The sequence below is a fragment of the Schistocerca americana genome, chromosome 2 (assembly GCF_021461395.2).
Source record: "Schistocerca americana isolate TAMUIC-IGC-003095 chromosome 2, iqSchAmer2.1, whole genome shotgun sequence".
In the NCBI taxonomy this organism is placed as follows: Eukaryota; Metazoa; Arthropoda; class Insecta; order Orthoptera; family Acrididae; genus Schistocerca; species Schistocerca americana.
The window spans coordinates 1096865832-1096889844 of NC_060120.1; positions in this window are offsets into that span (position 1 = coordinate 1096865832).

The window sequence follows — 24013 nt, forward strand, 5'->3', positions numbered from 1 at the left end:
GACATTATCACCAAAATATGAGGTAATTATAAATGTGTGTGTGACTAGTTATAAAAACTACACAAAATATGAGAAATCTGTTTCATTGTAAATGTGTGCTCGTGTATTATAAATTGACGACATCCATACAATATATATTGTTCCACGGATGAATAAATAAATAAAAAAGATACTAGCTAGTAATAATCGAAATAAATTAGAAAATCAATTACGTAGCCTACATAAACTAAGCACAAAATTAGATCCGGTGTTATATTCTTTAAAACTGAGGACCAACCTTTCTCTTTTATGAAAATGCAATTATACTCACATATATTACTGGCAGTTAGCCAGAAATGAAAAAAAATGAGTTTTAAGGAGGCATATGGCAAAACAAGAGGGGAAGTAAATATTGGAATTTGCGCAGCTGAATAAGTATTAAGGAGAAAAAAAAGGACATTTTACTAATAACTATATTTGCATATTCAAGAACAAAATAAATTTACAGCGAACACAACAGAATAATTAGCGCACACAAAGACTGTTAGACAATGCCAAAGAAGTCTATTTTACACAGTGAACTTTGCGCCATCACACACGAAATATATTGTTCACACAATTCCAGCACCCCTCCTTGAACTTATATTTTGTGTGTTGCTTCCACAAGATAAACCAAATAGTCCCAAAATCTTCTCAAACTTCTCCCTTTGCAAGGGTTTGGTCAGAAGGTCAGCTAACATGTCTTCTGTGCGCAGATAGTCCACGGCAATGTTCTGTCGCTCTATGTGGTCCCGAATGAAATGGTGCCGTATATCAATATGCTTTGTCCTAGCACTAGTAACATCATTTTTAGCTAGGTTTATGGCTCCCTTAGTGTCACAGAAGATGGTTGTAGGTTCCTCAATTAAATTGGGTTCTATTTCACTTATTAATGTTCATAGCAATAATGCTTCCTGTGTGGTGTAAGATAGTGCAATATACTCGGCTTCTACGGTGCTCAATGCTTTTGACGGGACCATGATGTGAGACCCCGCATTAATTTAAAACAGCAGCCAGTGGTGGAGTATCTGTCTCCCAATTCACTCCCCCAGTCCGCATCGCTATATCCGTCTAGTTTTGCGTTACCATCTCTATGGTATTTTAACTCATAGTTTGAGGTTCCTCTTAGGTATCGGAATATCCTCTTTACAGCTTTCCAGTGCTTTTCCTTTGGGTCTCTGCAATATCTGCTCACTGCATTGGTGGCAATAGCAATGTCGGGTCGTGACGTTTGAGACAAATATAACAGACTCCCTACTGCTTCTAAATAAGGAACATTCTTGTCACATTCCACATCAGTCTCATTTACACTTAACTTCATGCCTACTTCAATTGGAGTACCTATGGGTTTGCAATCACTCATGCCAAATTTCTTCAATATTTTTTCCATGTATGATGATTGACTTATGCTCAATTCTTGTCTTTCTTCATCCTTAGTAATCTGCATACCTAAATAACGTTTGACTTCTCCCAAATCATGCACCTTAAACTTGGTTTGCAGCTGTTTCTTGAAAATTCTCATTTGGCCTTCACTTTCAGTCAGGATAAAGAAATCGTCCACCCATATCGCCATTATTATTATTTCTTCTTTTCTCCCTTTATAGTAAATGCTGGGATCTGCCTTGGATTGCTTCATATTTATTAGAGTTTCATGTAGGCATCGATTCCAGCAACATCCACTTTGTTTAAGTCCATAAATACTTTTTCTCAATCGCCAAATCTTTTTATTTTCTGATCTGGTTTTTATGGCTTCGCTTGGTGGAATGACATATATTTCCTCCTCCAATTTCCCATTTAAATATGCCGTTTTAACATCCATATGATGAATTACTAAATTTTGTTTTACTGCCAAGGCTAAAAGATATCTCAATGATGCATACTTGACTACAGGTGAAAAAGTTTCTTCGTAATTACCCCTTGTTTTTGTGAATATCCTTTTACCACAAGTCTTGCTTTGTATTTTGGTGATGAGCTTTCAGCGTTCTTCAAATTGAATACCCATCTTGCCTGCAGTGGTTTCTTATCTCCTGGCATATCTACCCATTCAAAGGTTTCGTTCTGATATAAAAGATTCTAATTCTCTCTTCATCACTTCTTTCCATTCTTGAGAGTTTGGGCCACTCATTGCTTCTTCTGCTGTTCTTGGCTCATCATTAAAAGACTGTGCTGTATACGTCCGGGTATTCCTTCGGTTTTGGTACACGAGAAGAAAATCTTACATTGTTTTCTTCATTTTTTTCATCCTCTAATTCATTGTCATCATAAATTGTGTCCATTTGTCCTTGGCTGTCGTCTTCCTCTTCTTCACTTTCTATTTCCTCACACAAGGTTTCACCTTCTGAACTAGGTGCAGTTGACTTAGAGGTTTTGCTCTCTTTTGAGTCCTTTCTATTTTCAAAGAATATTACATCTCTACTTGTGACAATCTTTTTAGTCAATGGATCCATTAATCGGTAGCCCTTTGAATTTTCACAATAGCCTACAAAAATATACTTTATAGCTTTCGGATCCCATTTTCCTCTTAGCTGTTTTGGAATATGTGCCATTGCATCACACCCAAAAACCCTTATATTGCTTAGACCAGGTTTCTTTCCTATCCATATCTCATAAGGGGTTCTATTCTTTAATGCTTTTGTAGGTGATCTATTGTTCAAATATACAGCTGTTGACAGTGCCCCTGCCCAAAACACTTTGGATGATTCAGCGTCAGTCATCATGCTCCTTGCTTTCTCAACAATGGTCCTATTAGCCCTCTCAGCAACCCCATTTTGAGATGGGCTGTACCTTACGGTAGTTTGATGCCTGATTCCCTTTTCTGCCAGAAGTTTCTTCAAATTCTGGTTAATATATTCTCTCCCATTATCAGACCTGATGATCTTGATCTTCTTTCCCATCCACCTTTCAACCATATTGCAATATTCCTCAAAGATATCTCTCACTTGGTCTTTAGAACTAAGAAAATAAACATGAGTATATCGTGAGTAATCATCAATAAACGTAAGAAAATAATTACTCCCACCTATGGATTCACACTCCATCGGGCCACATACATCTGTGTGGATTAACTGTAAGATTTCTGTGGATTTACTCTTACTAGTCCTGAAGGGTAACCTTGCTTGTTTTCCCTTTATACATGTCTCACAAGGATCCTTGGACACACTAAAATTCTGTATTCCCTTTACCATATCCTTTATTATAGACATACTCTTTCTATTTAGATGTCCAAGCCTCCGGTGCCATAAAAAACCTTCTGCTGAATATACTGAATCACTAGCATTTTTATGTTTACTGTCAATGGTACCCAACTTAAAAATGCCCCTTTCGTTACTTGCTGTAGCTATAACTTCACCACTTTCACTGATTACTCTTGCACCCCACATGTCAAAAGTGACTGTATTTCCTTTCTTGACAATTTCCCCTACAGATAGCAGGTTAGTTGCCACATTTTTTACATAATGAACATTGTGTGCTGTAACGATATCTGATTCACCATTTACACTTACATGTAGATCTAGTTTCCCAGCCAGGTGACACTGGAGTTTGTTGCCATCAACAGTAGATATTCCCATATGAGTCTTATCTTTAATCTCACAAAGAAGTGATTTATCTTTAACAATATGCACAGATGCACCTGAGCCTAAAATCCATTCCATATCACGATTACTCATCCCACCGAAAGAATAAAAACATGAGAGTGCCTTACCTTTGTTATTGGTCCTTCTCTCTGGGCTATTAGTAACATAGGCTTACTTTTTCTTTGCACTGAGACGCAATAAGTCCCATCTTCTGACATTTATAGCATCTCAACGACTTTTTCTTTTTGTTTTTTGAGTAGAGAGCAGACGCACCATCCTTCTCCAATGTGCAACAGCTTGGAGCACTCTTTATGTCCTGCATGATTTTCCCCTGAACACTGTTGCCTGTGATTGGTATCCCGAGCTTTCAAGTCCCATAATCATAGGTGCTTCGGGCAGTCTTGCCAACAGCAATGTTCCTATCCATTCGTCAGCGATATCGAATCTGATGTTTCTCAGTCGGTTCGGCGTGGTTTTTATTTTGTTAACGTATTCGTCTACACTCTTACATTTGTCCAGACGAGAGGTAATTAACTCGCGTAATAATCCTACTTTTCTCGTAAGACCACCATCCTCGAATGCACTTCGTAAATTGTCCCAGACTTCTTTCGCTGTAGCAGCGTTTTCAACGTGAACATAATTCACCCAATCAATCAGTAATATCAATTTTGATTTTGCTTTCCTGTCCTTATTTGAATAATTCTGATCTGTGGATTTCATTGTCCCATCTACCACGTCCCATAGGTCGTCTAAACGTAAATACGCTTCTACTGCGAACTTCCAGTTTGCATAGTTTTCGCGACCTATAAGTCTTTCAATCTGTGGAATTTGTGCCGCACTCATTCATAACGGTAACTTGCTTTTTATTGCCGTAAAGAACACCAAAAAATAATGCGGAAAAAAATTGCGATCGTCTTCTAAGGATAACTCGCACTTCACGTAAATTGGAACTTTTCCAATACTTTCTCCCTACTATTTCATTGATATACTTATTCCAAATGCATCCTGGGTCCATAACCTATTGGAATTTGCGCAGCCGAATAAGTTTTAAGGAGAAAAAAAGGACATTTTACTAATAACTATATTTGCACATTCAAGAACAAAAAAAATTTACAGTGAACACAACAGAATAATTAGCGCACACAAAGAGTGTTAGACAATGCCAAAGAGGTCTATTTTACACAGTGCACTTTGCGCCGTCACACACGAAATATGTTGTTCACACAATTCCAACAGTAAAAATATCCCATCCTGCTTCGACCAAGTTCACAACCATTACCTTGTGGTCAGAATCCACATCTGCCACTGGAAATGGCTCACAATTTAAAAACTGATTCCTAAATCTCTGTCTTAGAATTATATATTCTATCTGAAACCATCCAATGTCTCCAGGCCTCTTCCACGTGCACAAACTTCTTTCATGATTCTTAAAACCAAGTGTTAGATATGACAAATTTTAAGCGAGATGGCGCCGACTGAAGAGTGTTGTGACACAACGCTCGTAAATAGCCAAAAATTAAATCGTTCATCGCTTAAAAAGTGTCAGAAACGGGTTGTAAAAGGAATCTTGTGTGTTAAATGCAACTTTTGGCTGCATGAAAGGTGTACGAGATTAAAATTTGTTAGTGACGATATTCACTGGTCGTGCCTACACTGTTTGCAGGACGATAAAGCGAAACTAGCTTCCACCGTGAGCTCACAGGAAGACATTATCAAAATCGGGTAGCGATATTCACACTTTAAAAGCAGAACTATCAGCGCAGAAGCAAGAAAACGGTGACCTGAAAAGCGGAAGAATGTGTTTTTGCACTAGGCGACTGACGAAAATAACATAAAAAACACGCATATTGATAAATCTGTTCAAAAAAAAAAAAAAAATGCGCCTGTAGCACCTACGGAAATAACTAGCACAGCAATCACAAAAACTCCAAATAAATGTAAGTGGACAAGTATAACACACAGAAAAAAGAACTCAAAGAGCCCCACTAACGTGAAACAGAACGAAAACAGTGATTTCCTTGTTATAGGCGATTCTCTGCTCCAAAATGTGGCAGTGCCAAATTCGACGTGATCTCTGGATCTTGCGAAGGACCGCCTCCATACTGTGATGAACTAAACTGCGATTTTCCGATATCAGTGATTTCTGTGAATGCTACTTTTCAGTATCAGTTATTCTTAACTGTGATTTGTCGCAGTTAGGAACCGCAGTTTTCTGCGATTTCTGTGACTCCTGCGATTTCTGCGACTTATCACCGTATGAAAAAGTTACATCTGTCCACACAGAAAGTTGCATCTCAACAAACCTTTCATTGGTAAGTATGTTTTACGTTTGTTCTTCCGTTGGCTTTAATTTTGTATTAAAGAAACATCTGTGAAAATATTAATAGTGTAATTAATATGTAAGATGCCATACAGTAGTGTAATAGTTCGTGTTCAGAAAATGAATTCTAACATATTGTTATGTTCACAGGTACCCGAACTACATTTCAGTCACTCAGTAAAGTGATAAATCAAATTATCATTGTCAACAGATCTCGAGAAATTGCCACTGCGACTTTAGACCGTTTTCGTCAGACGAGAGATTAGTTTCTAAGTGTTTCAATGGACTTAATTACTTCAGTGAGATCGTTCTTGCAAATGTGAAATATACCCCACTGAGTGGCTTTCATTACAGCAAATATTATCAATCTACTCTGTCAATTATATTGCTTGTAATTAGTGACAACAAAAATTGTTTAATAATCCTTGTGATTTTGCAGACAGTTCTGATTCTGATTACTGGTTGATGTATTTATCTATCCACATCAAGGCTGATGAGAGAGACTCGTGAAGATTCAAGAGAGCTCTTAGAGGATTTGCAGTTTAAAAGTGACATAATTGTGAAATAAGTATGCAGATGAGTGATTAAACTGTGTTTTATTGAAGTACTTGTGCGATTTTAAAGGAATAATAAATGTTAAATACAGTGAGTGAATAATGAAAATCTCATTTTCCACATCTTAAAGCCGTCCTATACCCGTAATTTTCCGCCACTTATTTACTGGTAAACACTAGTTGGAGAGTGACATGCCGCCCCCCCACCCTCCCCCTTCTCGGCAATCTTGATGTGACACTGACCTGTAACATATACCAAAGTCTACAATACGCATTTTGAGGCTGTTGATATGAAAGTGAGAAGTACAGATCTTACAGTTAAATCAGGAATAGCTTAAGTCCATTACTTGAAAGTAACACAGGAAAAGCTTACTTATGTAGGTGGTAATAGTGTCGGCAAAAAGTTCCTTTGTGTGAAGTTGCCATGTAGAACACCAGGTGTAAAACTTTTATCCCGAGTCTTGAACTGAGTCGGAAAAAAAGTGAGGCATTCATATGACTCAATAATACTGTTTTCATTTCACTACACTTAAACAGACGTCTGAGTTCTGCTGTGTTAACATTGCAAAGTCCTGTAGGCATGTGAAGTATTAACCAAAACTGTCATATTGGAAGCAGAATCAAACACATTGGTTATGTTACTCGATATTTTCAGGAGAAAAACGCAATGTTGCTTCTTATTAATATAATACATTCAGAGTCACTAACCATAACTGATGCTGAATGTGCATGTCGTCATATAATGTGAGGGGCTTATTTCAATACTGGTACAACTCCATTACCTCCACTTTTCTGTCTATAATGCTTCTGAAATTAATGATCCAAACAAACATAAATAATGGTTCATCTCTAACAAGAAGCCAAAAGCTTGAATATTTCTGGTATCTCAACTGCAGATTTTTCAGGGCTCATTTAACTTTACGACTCTGTATCTCAAAATGAACAAAAATGGACTTGAACCACTAATGAAATAAGTCCTTCATATTCACACACAGCACACCGATCTCGTGAGGCACAAGGCTCTCATAACGAAGTACGTACGTTGGTCAACAGCTGGCACTAGGAAAAGAATGTTAACTGCGCTTTTTAGTTGCTACTTGCGACTCTTAGTTGCGACTTGTCACAGAAATCGCAGTTGGACTCGATAGCGTGTCGCAAAGATGAGCGTAGTACGAACTTTGGACAGCAGATGGCACTGTTAACTACGTTTTTTAGTTGCTACTTGCGACTTCTAGCCGCGACTTGTCATTGAAACAGCAGAAAGCAGTACGGAATTCGACCAACAGATGGCTTACGGCCTCGAATGTGAAATGCTACTTGCGACTGCTAACTGTGACTTCTCAATCACTGTGATTTTTAACAGATACGCGATTTCCTGCCCACCACTAGTCCATATTTGCTCGAGCAATGTAAACATTTGGAAATAGTGAGTTTACAGAGAGGAGAAGTACGATTTGGTTACGTAAGTATTAATTTTTTATTGCTCAAAGTTTCGCTTTGTTATTTATTCTAATTGCATGTATCTTCCTGTGCTTGTTATTTTATTTTATTTCGTTTTTTGTCTAGACAGTGGACTTCGACGAGTATTTAATAGAATTAGTTCGTACACACTCAGAGCTGTACGACATAAGGCCAGTATTACACTATCAAATCATAGATAAAGTGATTCCCTCAGGAAAGAATGACTGTAGAAGGAAATTGGATTGGAGATGGGGTGTCCAGGTAAATGAAACATTTTCTAGTCAGGAATTTTAAATGGTACTTACATGTATGTGCGAAAGTTTTCAGTACAACGATAAATAACTACAGTATACTACCGTATGCAATGTGCCACGGTAGAAACGTTATATACAACCTTCTTTGAAAGAAAAAAAAAGCCAGCAACATAAGTACACAGTGTTAATTAACCGATTTTTTGTTATATTGACTTGAACCTAGCACTTCAGGACCTGTTAAATTGTTTACTGCACGTGGATTCTGATTAGAACAGAAGATAGTATGTCAGATTTTTTTGTGCTGAATATTTGCAGTATTTTTCTGAGCGTAGTATTTGGGAATTTAGCAGAATCTTTTATGCCGTACAGTGTATAAATCCGAAAGTAAAAGACATGCTTCATAAAATGCAACACTGTTCCCGTAGTTTCGAAAAACTAACACACTGTTAATATTTCTGTAAAGAACACACTGTATAGAAAAGCTGGCAATTTCCAGTGAAGGACACTTGTGTTCCAGCCGTTTCGAACACGCATTATTTTAAAGCAGGGCATAAGGATGAGCATTGGATACTGCACCCATTTATTTCATTTCGTTTCATTATCTTCCTGTATATCATTTACATGATGTAGGAATTGTCACAACAAAGTTATCATACTAGTACAAGTACTACAGACATAATAATGGAATATCACTTTCAAGACATTTTTTAAAAGTACAAGTTTAGACATACAAATTATTGTTTGTGTAGGCGAAACTGGAAAGTGGATAATTCGTCAGCGCTGGAAAGTGTTCAGCGCGACCTGCCAAGAATAAACAAATATGGCTCAGAAGCTCCGTGGCTTGCTGCAAAGAGTAATGTAGCTTTGTATTGTTGAAAAACGAATGGAAAGACTGGAAATAGTGACTGTTTATTAGACGATGAACTGTTGTTGAGAGTATGTGGACTGGACGTGGATAGTCAGCCACTATAAAAGCTTATGTATTAATTGTGTTCAAAAATGTGTAATTAACTGATTGTGGGTGCCCGGTGATGTGTGGGCATACATCATAAAGTTTAGTTGTTTTTTTGTACAAAGTGGAAATAAATACGTTCTTGTGCACTGAATGATATTCGGAGATTTAAAGTATGGAGTCCCACAGGGCTCAATTCTTGGACCATTAATTTTACTGATCTACATTAATGATCTACCAATCACAATTAACAACAGAGCAAAAATTGTAATGTTTGCCAATGATACAAGTATCCTCATAAAGGCCAACTTAACAATGCAAGATACAGCCATGACAGTCTCTACCTAAGTACACAAATGGTTCACTGCAAATAGCCTAACCTTAAATATTTCAGAAACCAATATGATACAGTTTCTGACAAAAAATAAAAAATTAAAGCTCCTGAAATACACGTTAACAATCACATAATTAATGAAACGACACATACAAAACTCCTAGGTATCCAGATAGACAGTCACCAAAGATGGAAAGAAGAAATTGATCAGCTGGTCAATAAACTTAGCTCATTGTGCTTTGCACTAAGTGCTCTCCATTAGTTAGTAGACAGGGAAATAATGTTGTTGTCATACTTTGCATATTTCCATTCTGCTCTCTCCTATGGCATAATCTTCTGGGGATATGCTTCAGGTGCTGAAAAAGTCTTCAGAATACAAAAACGAGCAGTGAGGCTATTACGTGGGGTCCCTAATGGGACATCTTGCAGAGGTCTCCTCAAATCTCTCAGGATACTTACCATCACAGGTCAGTACATATACTCACTGATGTTATTTGTAGCCAACAACAGGGAACTGTTTCAGAAAAACTGTGACATCCACAACCAGGACACAAGACAGGTGAAAAATTTTCATCAAGGCTCTGCATCTCTCACTAAAGTACATAGGGGAGTTAGTGAGTCAGGTATAAATGTCTTAAATAAGCTCCCTGTCAATATAAAAAAGGAAATAAATAATGTACAGGTTTTCAAAAGGAAACTAAAATTATTTCTCATCGAACAAACTTTCTATAAAATGAATGAATACTTAGAGTTATGATGTACAAGAGTGGGGGAAACTGCCTAAGAAAAGCACACCCTTAAAGATAAAGTGTGATGCTGTTACTTGTAGTTTAACTGAAGTTGTGGTGATAAAATGTAAATTTATCTGTTTCATTATGAGAAAATGTGAACTCCCATGTATCCCACTCTCTTGAGCATTCACTTAAACCTCTTCTTAAGGAATGCAGTCAGAACTTGTATTCATTCAAACCATGACCATTAACAAAATTTACTTCCTTACTTATGTCAGTAGCATAAAAATATGCACTGTCACTTATTCTACTATTTTAAACAATCACTTAAACTATTTTTGGCATAATGCAGGCTTTAATACTGTATGCAAGTAATTATTCTTGGAAAATAAACCAATGTCTGTGCAATGTGATGTATAAATTTCAATGTACTACTGTAATTGCATCAATTGACTTGTCCTATATTACTTGTACATTGGCTGTATAATATGTAAACAACAGGACGAAGTAAATAAATAAATAAAATAAAGAGAGTAGCGTTTTTTTTAATAAGAAGAGAGAGAGAGAGAGAAAGAGAGAGTGAAAATTTCCCTTTCATACCAGTGAAATCTTCGGAGAAGCATCTGGTGCTAGCAGAAGACATCGGCGCTGCAAGAAAGCAGAACCAGCATTCTTCAACAAATATGACCATGAAAACGCTTCAGCTGTTTGGAGAGAGCTAACATTACACTGGAACACTGCAAATTATTAATCATGTTAATCCCTTACAGTGACAACAAATTTTTTCTTGTGATATGAAATCATTTTCATAATGAGAATGTATATGCCCATAATGATATAACTTTTTCACTCCAATTCAAAGCAAAACATAGATGGAAAATTGTATTACTCAAGCCTAATTTTGCAGGATAGGGATGGGGAATAATTGTATGTGAATAAAACCCCAAACTGTACTATTTCAATTTCCTTATTGTTCAGTTATCATTGTCCCAATGAAGTAGGAAGCTACCCGAGTATTAAATCGTTGAATACATGACACCCCTTTTCTCCAAACTTTATCTTTAGTTACCCACAGCTGAGCACTTCAAGTGATCTGGTACTAAGAAAAAGTTCCAGAATAATTTGCACACAAACATAGGTAGTCACTCACTGTAACATACAGTGGAGTTACAGATATTTTTTTAGAAGAAAGAAAGGAAGTTGTTTGGAAACTTTTTGAACACAAGTTTAAATTACTCCCATGGGAGTCCACCAGTTGTTGTTGTTGTGGTCTTCAGTCCTGAGACTGGTTTGATGCAGCTCTCCATGCTACTCTATCCTGTGCAAGCTTCTTCATCTCCCAGTACCTACTGCAATCTACATCCTTCTGAATCTGCTTAGTGTATTCATCTCTTGGTCTTCCTCTACGATTTTTACCCTCCACGCTGCCCTCCAATACTAAATTGGTGATCCCTTGATGCCTCAGAACATGCCCTACCAGCAGTAGGGGAATTAAAAAAAGTCTTTGAACTGTTCCCTCACGATGAAAGCAGATGATGTAGAGGAACCACCTTGCCCACCTAGTTCCTGCAGCATGAGGGTCCCATTTGCTCCTTCAAGTTGTGCAGGAACATTTTCTTTAATGTAGTTATGTAAAATACATGTCGTCATACCTATCCTGTCCACATTCGCTGGCATTGTGTTAATTCTCCTAAAAAAATTCTAAATTTCTGAGCTAATTGCCCAAACGCATTTTCAGAGACCCAGTGAGCTCTGGATTGCCTGGCACTAAAAGCAGTCATGCTAATATCTCCACTTGCTTGATTTTTCAGATACGGTCTTAATAAACAATGTTTTAATGGGAAGACTTTGTAACGAACAATCACATATGGCACTACAATATCAGTACCAAGAAGTCTCTTATCTTCTAGCACTTGCAATTTCTCAGGTTCCAAATCTTTCCCCAACTTGGACTGGGCAAATATGCCCCCATCACCATTTTTACTGTAAGACCCAATGTCTACGATTATGAACTTATAGTTTGCATCAACAAATGCAAGAAGAACTGTAGAATATGTTTGTTTGTAATTCAAAAACTGGGATCCACTGTTTGGAGGATCCAGTTTTGGAATATGTTCCCCATCAATTGCACCTATATGAGTGGGAAAGTTCCAGACATCCCAAAACTGATGTGCTATGCGTTTAGGGTGACCAGATGCAATTGTTTAAAAACGAGGACAAACAGCTTCAAAAAGGAGGACAAAGGAAGAAAAAACGAGACACATCAAATGGGTCAACTGCAGATGAGGTTACCATCCGTCAGCTTTGGACAAGTCACGTGACTGCCGGGAATTACCGGTAAAACTAGTAGTTAATTGTTACTGATGGTCAGGTGGTGGTTAACTGAGCAATATAAAAAAAATTAAAAACATTGATTGTGGTGACAGTGTGGCGTCAATTGTTTTGTTATGTCAACAACACGGAATTGTTTACAAAGTGAAAACATAAGACCATTCACTTCCCTTCATTTGACGCACCGCTACCAACATCTACAATTCAAGCAGCAGCTGACGACATCTAAACTGCACTTTAACCTTCCGAATACAAATAAATTGAATGACTACGAAACAATGAAATAAAACCATGACAGTTAATCTGTCGAGTTATTTCTTACCTTCTTACATTCGGCTTCAGATTCATTTCTCCTTTCTTGAAAGCCGGATATTTGCAGGAAAGGACATCAGGAAATGTACACTTTCGTTTAGGCGTAGTCAAATATTTTACGTAACTCACTGGGTTAAATATTACACTCACAAATCACGTGCGCACTACAGGAAGCCAAGCCAATACATAGCGAAGATACGAAACGAAAATTTTAAATAATCGATATTTGCATTCTCTTATAGGTAGATCAACGATAACATCGACAATCTTGGTGCCACCTACTGACACTGCCTTCATGTGTGTTTATCACGAAGGCTGCGCCAATAGTTAACGTATTTAAGAAAAGAGCAATAGAACAGGACGAATTGTGAATTTGACTGTATTACGCTCAACTTTGCGAAAAAGCCAGACACTGTAAAAATCCGCCCGGACCCCGGACAAAGAGCCAAAAAGGAGGACATGTCCGGATTAATCCGGATGTCTGGTCACCCTATATGCGTTGCCAGTCTTCTTCTGCTGGACTTGGAATTACCTCAGATAGCATTGTATCAATTATAGGCTGGCAGACATCTTTCACTATATAATGGACAGTTGAATGTCCAAGTCGGAAGCTGAACGCCATTGTCAGAAAGGAGTCACCAGATGCCAAGCACCTGAAAAACATTAGTCATGAATAAACAGCCATATAGAAAACTTATCTAGCATAAATTACAATGTACACAACTTTTCACAGTTTGCTATATGTGACAGAACATGCATGTACATTAGTAAATAATTGCACCTAGTTTTAAAGTTCGATGCTTCCCATCTGTTGTCACAGCTTATGTATAGTGCAGTTCCACTGTATGACAAATACATCCAGAGGGCAAATTCTGCCGGATTTCCAATTTGGGTTCCGGCAGAACCACTCTGCCCCATAACAGGTCATGAGAATGGTTGAAGCAGCCACAGAGGGCTTCAACCACAGAGGCTACTGCGGGATAGTGCTACTAGACGTAGCCAACGCCTTTGATTCAGTATGACATAGAGGGCTAATCTACAAGTTGTACACACAAGGGTTTCCCGGCATAGTTCAGCTGATCAAGAGCTATCTCACGAATAGGACTTTCTCCGTCATAGTAGATACAGCCACCTCCACCAGAAGGCATATTCGTGCTGGGGTGCCACAGGGATGGGTCCTTTGCCCGTTTTGTACAGTTTGTACACTGCAGACATTCCAACGGCCCCCTTGGTACACACTGCACGGCACGCGGACGACACAGCCTTCTGCATGAGAAATGCGAACAAGGACCTCGTCGTTCGCATGCTACAAAGGGTTTGGACGACACAGAAACCTGGGCCCATCGCAGGCGCATCACCATCAACTCTGAAAAGATGCAGGCAATGCTGATTACCCGCAGGCTCGGAAGGCGCGAACCTCCTCAACGTCCCCCCCCTCCACCTTCCCCTAAATGGAACCCAACTCCCCTGGCGCAGAACCGCCAAGTGCCTTGGTCCACAGGGAGGTCTGCGCCAGAATGTCCATCCTATACCCTATCTTGAACTCAACCAGCTCCCTTCCGTTCCTGGTAGCAGTAAATGTGTACCAGGCCCTGATCCAGCCAATAATGGAATATGCGTGCCATGTCTGGGTATACACAGCAAAGCAGCACCTGGAGAAACCCCAGAGGCTGCAGAACCGCGTCCTCAGGAGGGCACTGTATCTACCTCTGGGATTCCCCACAGACGACCTGCATGCCGCAGCCGATATCCCACTCCTGAGAGAGCGTTTCCAAGATCTGGCAGGGGCGTTCTATGAGGGTTCTTCCAGATCGGGAAACGCCCTCATCCACTCCCTAGGTCGGTATGACATGTCCCGCAATAAGCACAAGCGCCCTGTGACGATCTTCGACGATTAAGTCGAAGAGAAAATCCCAATACCTAATTCCAAATCCTACCCACATAACACCAAACATCTCGCCAACCCCAGGCATATACCAGACATATACAGAACAGTCATCACATTTCACAGACACGAAAAAAGTACAGAAAAATCATACACACACGTACACAGGGGAGTAAAAGCCGAAAGGCTACAAACTCCCCCTCACACTTCCCCAAAGAGGGGAAAGTAAAAGATGAGAGCAGCATGACAAATACGTTACATCCTAGATTCCTCAGGTGTGTGTGTTAGTGTGTGTGTGTGTGTGTGTGTGTGTGTGTGTGTGTGTGTGTATGTGTTAAACAGACGCAGTTACTTGTATTTTGCTCGCAGTTTCACATGTGGATTAGCATTAATTAAAACTGTTCAGTAACTTAAGTCTATGTGGTGACAAAATTTAAAAATGTGTTTAATACAAGTAGTTTACGACAAACTGAGTGTAACAGAAGTGACAGCACAAACACTTTCATGGAAATGTATAACTGATTTTACTTTAAACACACCATCAACTTCTGCTGTGGTAATATTGGTTGTCTGAACCTCTAGGCCTTTTTTGTAATCGTGGACTGGATCTTATTTAGCAAGAAAAAAAACTGCTGTTTTGACACTCTAAAATACTTGAAGAAGGATTGTTCCTCGTGCTCCAGCACCTTGTATAGAGTATGGAACTCTCCGTTTCAATATATTTGTAACCCACATCCTCCTCTGCTGCATTTCTTCATCTTCATCAAGTGCTATCGCAATCACTGCCAAACTCCTTAAATTGAATTTAGGCATCTTTGCACTTCTGGTGGTTCCTTCGTCAGTCGTCACACAAACTGCAAATAAACAAAGCCACAGTGGTGAGAACCTCCTGTGACATCACAGGCCATTATGTTGACGTTTCGGGTAGTGTGAATGCTCGGACGATATTGTGGCAATTGACGTTCTGTGACGTGACGGAGACGTTCCGTTAAGTGTGAATCGACCATTATGCTTCCTTGGTGAGCCAAAAGGAGATGATTCTACTAGACTCTGACTGGCAGACTGTAACAGAGCCTGGTGAGATGGAATCTGGTGAAGATCCTTTAATTGCTGATAAAATGTTGTGTGTGTCACAAAAAATTAATGAAGAAGCAGATAGGAAAACTTGGGCAAAAAAAAAAAAAATGGAAATTGGCATCGAATTATTACACAGTCAAAATTTGGATACCACTATTGCCGGCCGCGGTGGTCTAGCGGTTCTAGGCGCGCAGTCCGGAACCGCGCGACTGCTACGGTCGCAGGTTCGAATCCTGCCTCGGGCATGGATGTGTGTGATGTCCTTAGGTTAGTTAGGTTTAAGTAGTTCTAAGTTCTAGGGGACTGATGACCACAGATGTTAAGTCCCATAGTGCTCAGAGCCATTTGAACCATTTTGATACCACTATTCAAACAACAGGTCAACAAGAAATGTTTACAGGATCACAACATACTCCCACCATGTGATATTCAGCTTCAAGCAGTAAGATCTCAATATCTCGGAGAAGATCGTCAAGAAAAATAAAAAAGTGTCAGTTAATAACAAAGATTTTTTATGGTCAAGGCGCCTCTTCCACAAGAGGACACAGCAGACATAAATCTTCCTCAAATAGAAGAATGTGACAACCTTAACATATACTGTCACAATGTACAAGGATTGAGAAATAAAATGAGTGAAGTTGAAATTCTTACGAGTAATACTAATGTTTTGTCAGACATGCACTTACTATGTATTAGTGAGCACTTTAAAAGTATATTCAAAACCTTAGATTAGTTCACCACTATTCTAGGAAAAATTACAAAGGTGGTGGACCCTGTATCGACATAAGAAATGGCATTAGCTGTGAAGTGTATTCCTTAGACAAAGACATTGAAATAGCAGGGGTAGTACTTCCTGACCTAAATATGCATATAATGTGTGTATATAGATCACCTAGCGGTAACTTTTCTATCTTCCTCAGAAACTTTTCACTCCTGCTAGAAAAAGCATGTGACAATAACTCAAAAGATATAATAATATGTGATGATCTCAACATTGATTTCCTTTAAGAATCTGCTCAAAAGTCGCAATTAGTAAATTTAATGGTGTCGTACAATTTAAATATGAAAGTTTTATGTCCAAAGATATAAAACAGCTGTCTTGATCAGGTTACTGCTAATACTGATTGCACTGTAAAAATTATAGATGTTGGTTTTTCAGATCACAGTGCACTAACAATATATTTTAATCCAATACTCAATGTACTCTCAACAGGAAAAACAGTTATCAAAAATAGAAGTTATAGTGATAGTAACATAAATAACTTTATACTTAGCTTAAAGAAAGAAGATTGACAACAATATTTAGTTTTTCAACTACAAATGAAAAATATGACAATTTTCTGCAGATTTTTGAATATTACTTTAACTGCCATTTCCCAGAGAAAACAAAGACTATCACAGACGAAAAGCAGAATGCTGGGGTCACAAAAGGTATAAAAACTTCAACAGAAAAGACGAGGCTGCTGCACAGACTTATCAAACTGGATAGCGGCAAATCCAAAGAGTTCAAGGTATTCTATAAAAATTACAAAACCACATACAGGAGATTTATCAAATGCGCTAAAAAAGCTCATAATGATAAAACAATTAGGTGCTCTTCCAACAAATGTAAGACCGTCTGGGGTATAGTAAGTGAGCAGACTGGGAGAAAGTTAAGTGTAGAGGATAAAATCACAATGAATACAGACGGACTAAAAAAATGAAAATGCACATAAAATTGCCACTAATTTGAACAGCTATTTTTCAGAAATTTCCTCAAATCTCCTAATACTGTACACTCTCTTCCCACAAATCTCCTGACTAACTCTCTAAACACTGTACACTCTCTTCCCAAAAACAATACTTCTTTGAACTCCTTTTCCCAGTCTCCTACAACACCATATGAAACTGAAGATATTATTGAAAAAAGAGTTAAGAAGATTTATTCTGCAGGGCATGATATTATACCCTGCTTTTTACTTCACAAGTGTTCAAATTACAGCAGTGGACCCCTATCAAGTATCATAAAAACCTCATTTCTAGAGGGAACATTTCCAAACCAGCTAAAACTTGCTAAAATTATAGCTCTCTACAAGAAGGGAGAGATAACGGACACAGCAAACTATAGGTTAGTTGCTATACTGTCTGCCTTCTCAAAAATATTTGAATACTCTATGTCAATTAGAAATATTCTGAAATTCTAACAACATAATCATTTCATCCCAGTATGGATTTCGGTAAAATATTTCCACCACACATGCTTTGTATGCATTTCTAGAAAAGTGCTCACATTTCGTTGACCATAATCAACCTGCTGTTGGTATATTTCTTGATCAGCCCAAGGCATTTGACAGGGTCGACCACAAGCTGCTTCTTATGAAACTCCACAAGTATGGGATTAGAGGTGTAGCCCACAATTGGTTCTGTAGCTACCTTAGTGAATGAAAGCAATATGTAGAAATAAGAAAATCAAAGACATCCAGGCACTGCAGGTCAGATACAATACATACAACAAATGGCATCCCTCAGGGCTCTGTTCTTTTCATATTGTTCATAAATGATCTCCCAGAACACATACCAAATGCCAGCTTCTACCTGCATGCTGACGACACAATTATCCTGATAACCAGTAGAGGTGACACATTGCAAGATGCAGTCAATGAAACTACTTGTCAATTACAATCTTGGTTTGAAGCAAATAGACTACTCATAAATACTCAAAAAACTGTAAGTATGAACTTCCATGCTAGACAAAATCTTACCCCCTTCAATGCAGTTATAGTTTTTGGCAAAGATGACATTACAAGCAGGCAGGACACTAAATTTCTTGGACATACCATCAGTAACAGTCTAAATTGGAAACCACATGTTGGGGCACTGTCACAAAAGCTTAACAAAAACTGTTATCTATTAAGATTATTAAAAGACACAGCCAGTGTAGATACCTTGAAGCCCTTGTACCATTGCCTGTTTGAGTCTGTCTTGAGCTTTGGTCTACTCTTCTGGGGAATTAGCTCTGATTGTCCCATAATTTTCAAGTTACAGAAACAGGTGGTAAGAATAATGAAATGTAAAAAAAAACTGAACACTGTAAACCAATGTTTCAACAGTTAAAAATCTTGTCATTGCCATGCCTCTATATAATGGAACTTGCTTGTTTTACACTACAGCACTTGGAATCCCTCCACAGAAATGCAGACCGCCATACACATGACACCAGGAACAAAACCCAATTACAAATTATAGCTCACAACTCAAAATTATATGCGAATGGGGTTAAGTGGATGGGCATTAAAGTACACAACCACCTCCCAACAGACATAAAAATAAGCAAAAACCCGAAAATAATAAGATTTAAATTAACAGAATTAGTACTAAACCATTTCGTAGATGAATTTCTTGGAACAAAGGTTTAATTACTTGGAATAAGCTGTTTATTCACTTGTAGTTATCTCTACTTAGTAAGATAATTTAATCACTGTATCTTATTTACATTCTGTCTGTACCTCATAGATGTATTCCGCTATGTGAAGTATGTACCCCGAAATTTTAATTACTTGTAATATGCTGTTTATTCGCTTGTAGGTATTTCTACTTAGTGAGATAATTTAATTGTTGTATGTTGTTGTTATTCTGACTGTATCTCGTATATGTATTCAGCTATGATTCAATTTGATTTGATTTTTTATAGGTCCAGTTTTTTCATAGAGCTCAAATTCTACAATTGATATTGGATAGCTCAAAGATAAGCTACAATAATACATAGCAAAATAGTAGTCAAATTAAAAATAGGTACCTATTACAATTAATTTTGTTACATATTCAGAAATTCTCTGACAGAATAGAAACAGTGCTTTATTAGAAATGCCTTTAGGATAGCTTTAAATATTGGATGAATAGCATTTTTTTATTTCCTCTGGTATCTTATTGTATAGTATTACACCAATGTTAATTATGCTCCTCTGATAGGTGGTTGTTCTGTGATATTTTTTATGTATATTTGATTTCCCTCTGGTACTATAGTTGTGTACATTTTTGTTTTGTAGGAGTTGGCCTGTTTTCATGAGGTAGTCCCTAGTGAATAAGATAGTTTCACAAATGAATGAACTTGGAACATTTAGAACATCAAGCTCAGTAAAATGGGATTTACAGGACTCCATTTTTTTAAGGCCACAAATTACTCTTAGAGCTCTTATTTGCATTCTAAAAACCTTTACACTGTGAGTTGAGTATCTCCAGAAAACGATCCCATATCGGAATAGTGAGTGGAACTGTGCATAGTATGCCTGCAGAACTGTTGTTTTGGTTGTTGTAGCCTTTACAATTCTTAGGCCGTAGGACACAGATGATAGCTCTCTGGGCAAGTTATTTGTATGTTTGTCCCACTTTAAGTCTTGCTGAACCCATAGACCCAAAAATTTGGTGACACTTACATTTTCTAGGGGATCATTTTTTAATTGTGCTTGAATAGACATATGATTAGTTCGAGGAATTAAATGATAATCGACACACACAGTTTTTTCAGTATTTATAATGAGTTTTTTTTTTTGTGAACCACTCAGAAAGTCTTTTCATAGAACTTACTGCTGTGGACTGGAAAGTTAATGGACTGAATCCAGTGAGCAATAAGCTGGTGTCATCGGCAAACAGTATAGTTTTTGTGGGACTCATATATTCAACTAAGTCGTCCACATAAATCAAGAAGAGTAGTGGACCTAAGATAGAGCCCTGTGGTACAACATATTTTATTGGTAATTCGCTAGAAATAAAGGAGGTGTTTCTTGTTTGGTTCATTTTGCTGAATTCATACTGAAGTGATACTTTCTGCCTGCGGTTTTTTAGGTATGAACACAACCAACTATGTGCTACTCCTCGCCTTTCTAATTTTTCGAGCAGATTGGCTTTTGACAGATCTAGAAAAATATCTGCAGCTAATTTATGTTGATCAAAGGATTTTGAAATGCAGTCTAAGAATTCGAAAATTGCTGTCTGTGTAAATTTAGACTTTCTAAAACCATGTGTTCGTACTGTAAGAGGTGCATATTTATTTATGAAACTTAAAAGCCTGTCATATAAGTGGTTTTCTAGAATTTTTGAGAAGGGACTTAACTGTGACATGGGTTAGTAGTTTGATATTTTTTTCAGAAGAACCTTTTTTTTGCAGTGGTGAATCTTTTGCAATTTTAAAAATATCTAGATATACACCAGTTTTTAAAGAGAGGTTGAAAATTTCTGTCAAGGGGTTTCCTATGTGGTGAGCACATACTTTTAATATGAAATCAGGTACTTTGTCAAGACCTATTGACATTTCATTGCTTAATGATTTAATTTTACTTATAATTTCATTGGGGTTTGTTTCATAAACATACATAGAAGCAGTCGAAATCATTGACTTGCTGAAGAAACTTGGGACTGGTCCTTGACACTGTACTTGAATAAGGTCTTCAGCTAGTGAAGTGAAGTATTCGTTGAATTTTTCCACAACTGAATTTGGATCTGTGACTTTTGAGTCTTCTAGTGTTAATGATATATTCTTTTTATTTGGCGCTGAACTACGTGTTTCTTTTGTTATAACTCTCCAAGTGGATCTCATTTTGTTAGATGAGTTTCCTTTCCACATAATTTTTGCCTCTTTGATTACTCTACCATAGATTCTTTTGTAGGCTTTTGAATAATCTGCGAATTATTGGTTTACTCTATATTTCTTACAACAGTACTGCAGAAATCTGTTCCTCTCACTGGAAATTTTTATGCCTTTTGCTACACATTGCTTATTATTGTTAGGTTGTACTGTTTTTACTACTTTTGGAAATGCTATATTAAAATAGTGAAGAAAGATGCTCTGAAAACTCATGTACGTGCTGTCAACATTATTCTGAGTGCCGATGCTTTCCCAGTTTTCCTTTGCCAGTAAGAGATTAAAAATTCTAGTGTTATCTTCAGAAAAGGTTCTTTTTTCAAATACTTTTTCGAAACTGCTACTACTTGTTGGCGTTTCTATACACAGCTGCTGTGCCTCATGATCACTGTATCCCATGCTCAGTACTCTATTTATTGGACGAAACCTATTTCTCATGTGGATGTTTTAAAAATTTGAAAAAGTCGTTTGCCATCACACATTCGTGAAAAATTAATTACTACACCTGAGCACAACACAGAATATTTTCTATCCATTTTAGATTGAATCGACCTAATATATGAAGACAAAGTAGTAACAAGTATGGCGTCAGCAGCCAAACACCACAACAACATAACTTGAATAGTCAATACAAAAAGCCAGACACGAACACGCAGCAATGCTGGTGTGGGCAACCACAAGGACACATTAACCGTGGTAATAGATACGGGAATGGATATGGTAGGAACAAGAGATTTAAGTAAAACTTTCCATATAACAGGAACGATTACCATCCACAAGCTAATGTCAGTCCCCCCTCTCAAAATTATGCACCGCGTGTAATTGAAAACAGTCAGCCACATCGGTGGCTGGCACGTGGCACCAACAGTAACAGACAACATGCCGTACCACAGCCAACATTTGCGCAGCAAAACCACAATACGGCAACATTTCACAATAGCCATATGAACACACGAGAAAGTATGTTGCGAACTGGAAATTATACATACTGGAGAAACACTCACATAGTACAACTGACAGAAGTTGTCCCGAGTACTGAAGTAGATGAGACTACACTGCAGGAAAACCCGAATTGGTCGTAGTTGAGCCCCATACTATAGACCTTATAAGCGATGGTGGAAACCAGATTTGCAAACATGTTTCGTACGATTCGATGAACAAGGAGACATAAAAGACGATCTTTACCAATATCTACTAAAATTTGCGAAAAATGCACTGGTAGAACAAGTCCAAGCAGTAATCAGAGTGAAATTTTTTCTATAGACACACAGTAAATACTTGATACAGGTTCCAGGACTAATTTAATGGTCGAAGCATTTTTCACTGAATTAAAATAAGGAATAAATTTCCTGTTCTGCCAGTGCAAAACTGCAAAGTACAAACAGCAAAACCAAATTAGTAAAACACCAAGCTCTTATTACTGTGAACAGTGAACAACTCCCTGTGCAGTGTAATTTTTTAATAGTAGACAGACTTACAGTCAACTGCTTGATAGGTATGGAGACATTTAGAACCTACAAAACTCAAATAGATATAGGTAATGGTAAGTGCCATTTCTTTGTGAAGGACCAAAGATCTTCTATCAGCCTGATTACCACACTGCAGAGGTATGACAAAGTAAACTCAAAACCCCATGTCACTGTACAGTATTCATATCCCACCACGTATTTTGTGAACAAATGTGATAATGAACACAAGACCAACACTGAAGTTAACCATGGATTTGTAGAACAAAAATTGAACGAATCAAATATTCTAGATGTTACACAACGACAGGAGCTTTCTGACTTACTTTTAAAATATGCAAGTGTTTTTAATAAGAATCCAGGAGTAATTAAAGATTATGAACATAAACTTAATGCCTATCCTCACGAAACATTTTGTGTTATGTCTTACCCTATACCATGGGCAAAGCGTGAAGCAGTTTAGCAGGAAATCAATAGACTGTGCGAATGGGGAATCATACAGCCATCATTTTCTCCATATTGCAGCACAATATTACCGGTTAGCAAACCTGATCGATCAGTACGACTAGTTTTAGACGCTAGAGGCATAAACAAAATGCTAGTACCAGTAAGAACAAAACCACATAATTTAGATGAACAATCGCTAAAATTTCATAAAACAAAAATTTCAGCTTCCTTGACCCCAAAAAATCTTACTGGCATATAAAGTTACATGAGGAGAGTAGGAAATACACATATTTGTCTGCAATGGCGGAAGTTGCGAATTTCAAGTTCTATGCTTTGGCTTAAACATTGGCGCAGACGTATTTATATCAGCTTCGGACAGAGTCTTAGCATCTGAATTGCTCAGTAAAGTTACCATTTATGATGACGATATGTTAATAGCCATAATAACTTGGGCAGAACACATCAGTATAACAGAAAAGGTATTTCAGAGATTTATAAAGTACGAAGTAACAGCAAATCTAAAGAAATCTAGCATTGGCGAAGAACAAGAAAAATATCAAGGCTGTATCTATCAGAACAGGGGATATTACCAGATCCAAAGAAACTAGAAGCGATACGTAACTGCCCACCAGCAAGGAACAGAAAAAATATAGAAAGCATATCTAGGCCTAACTTCCTT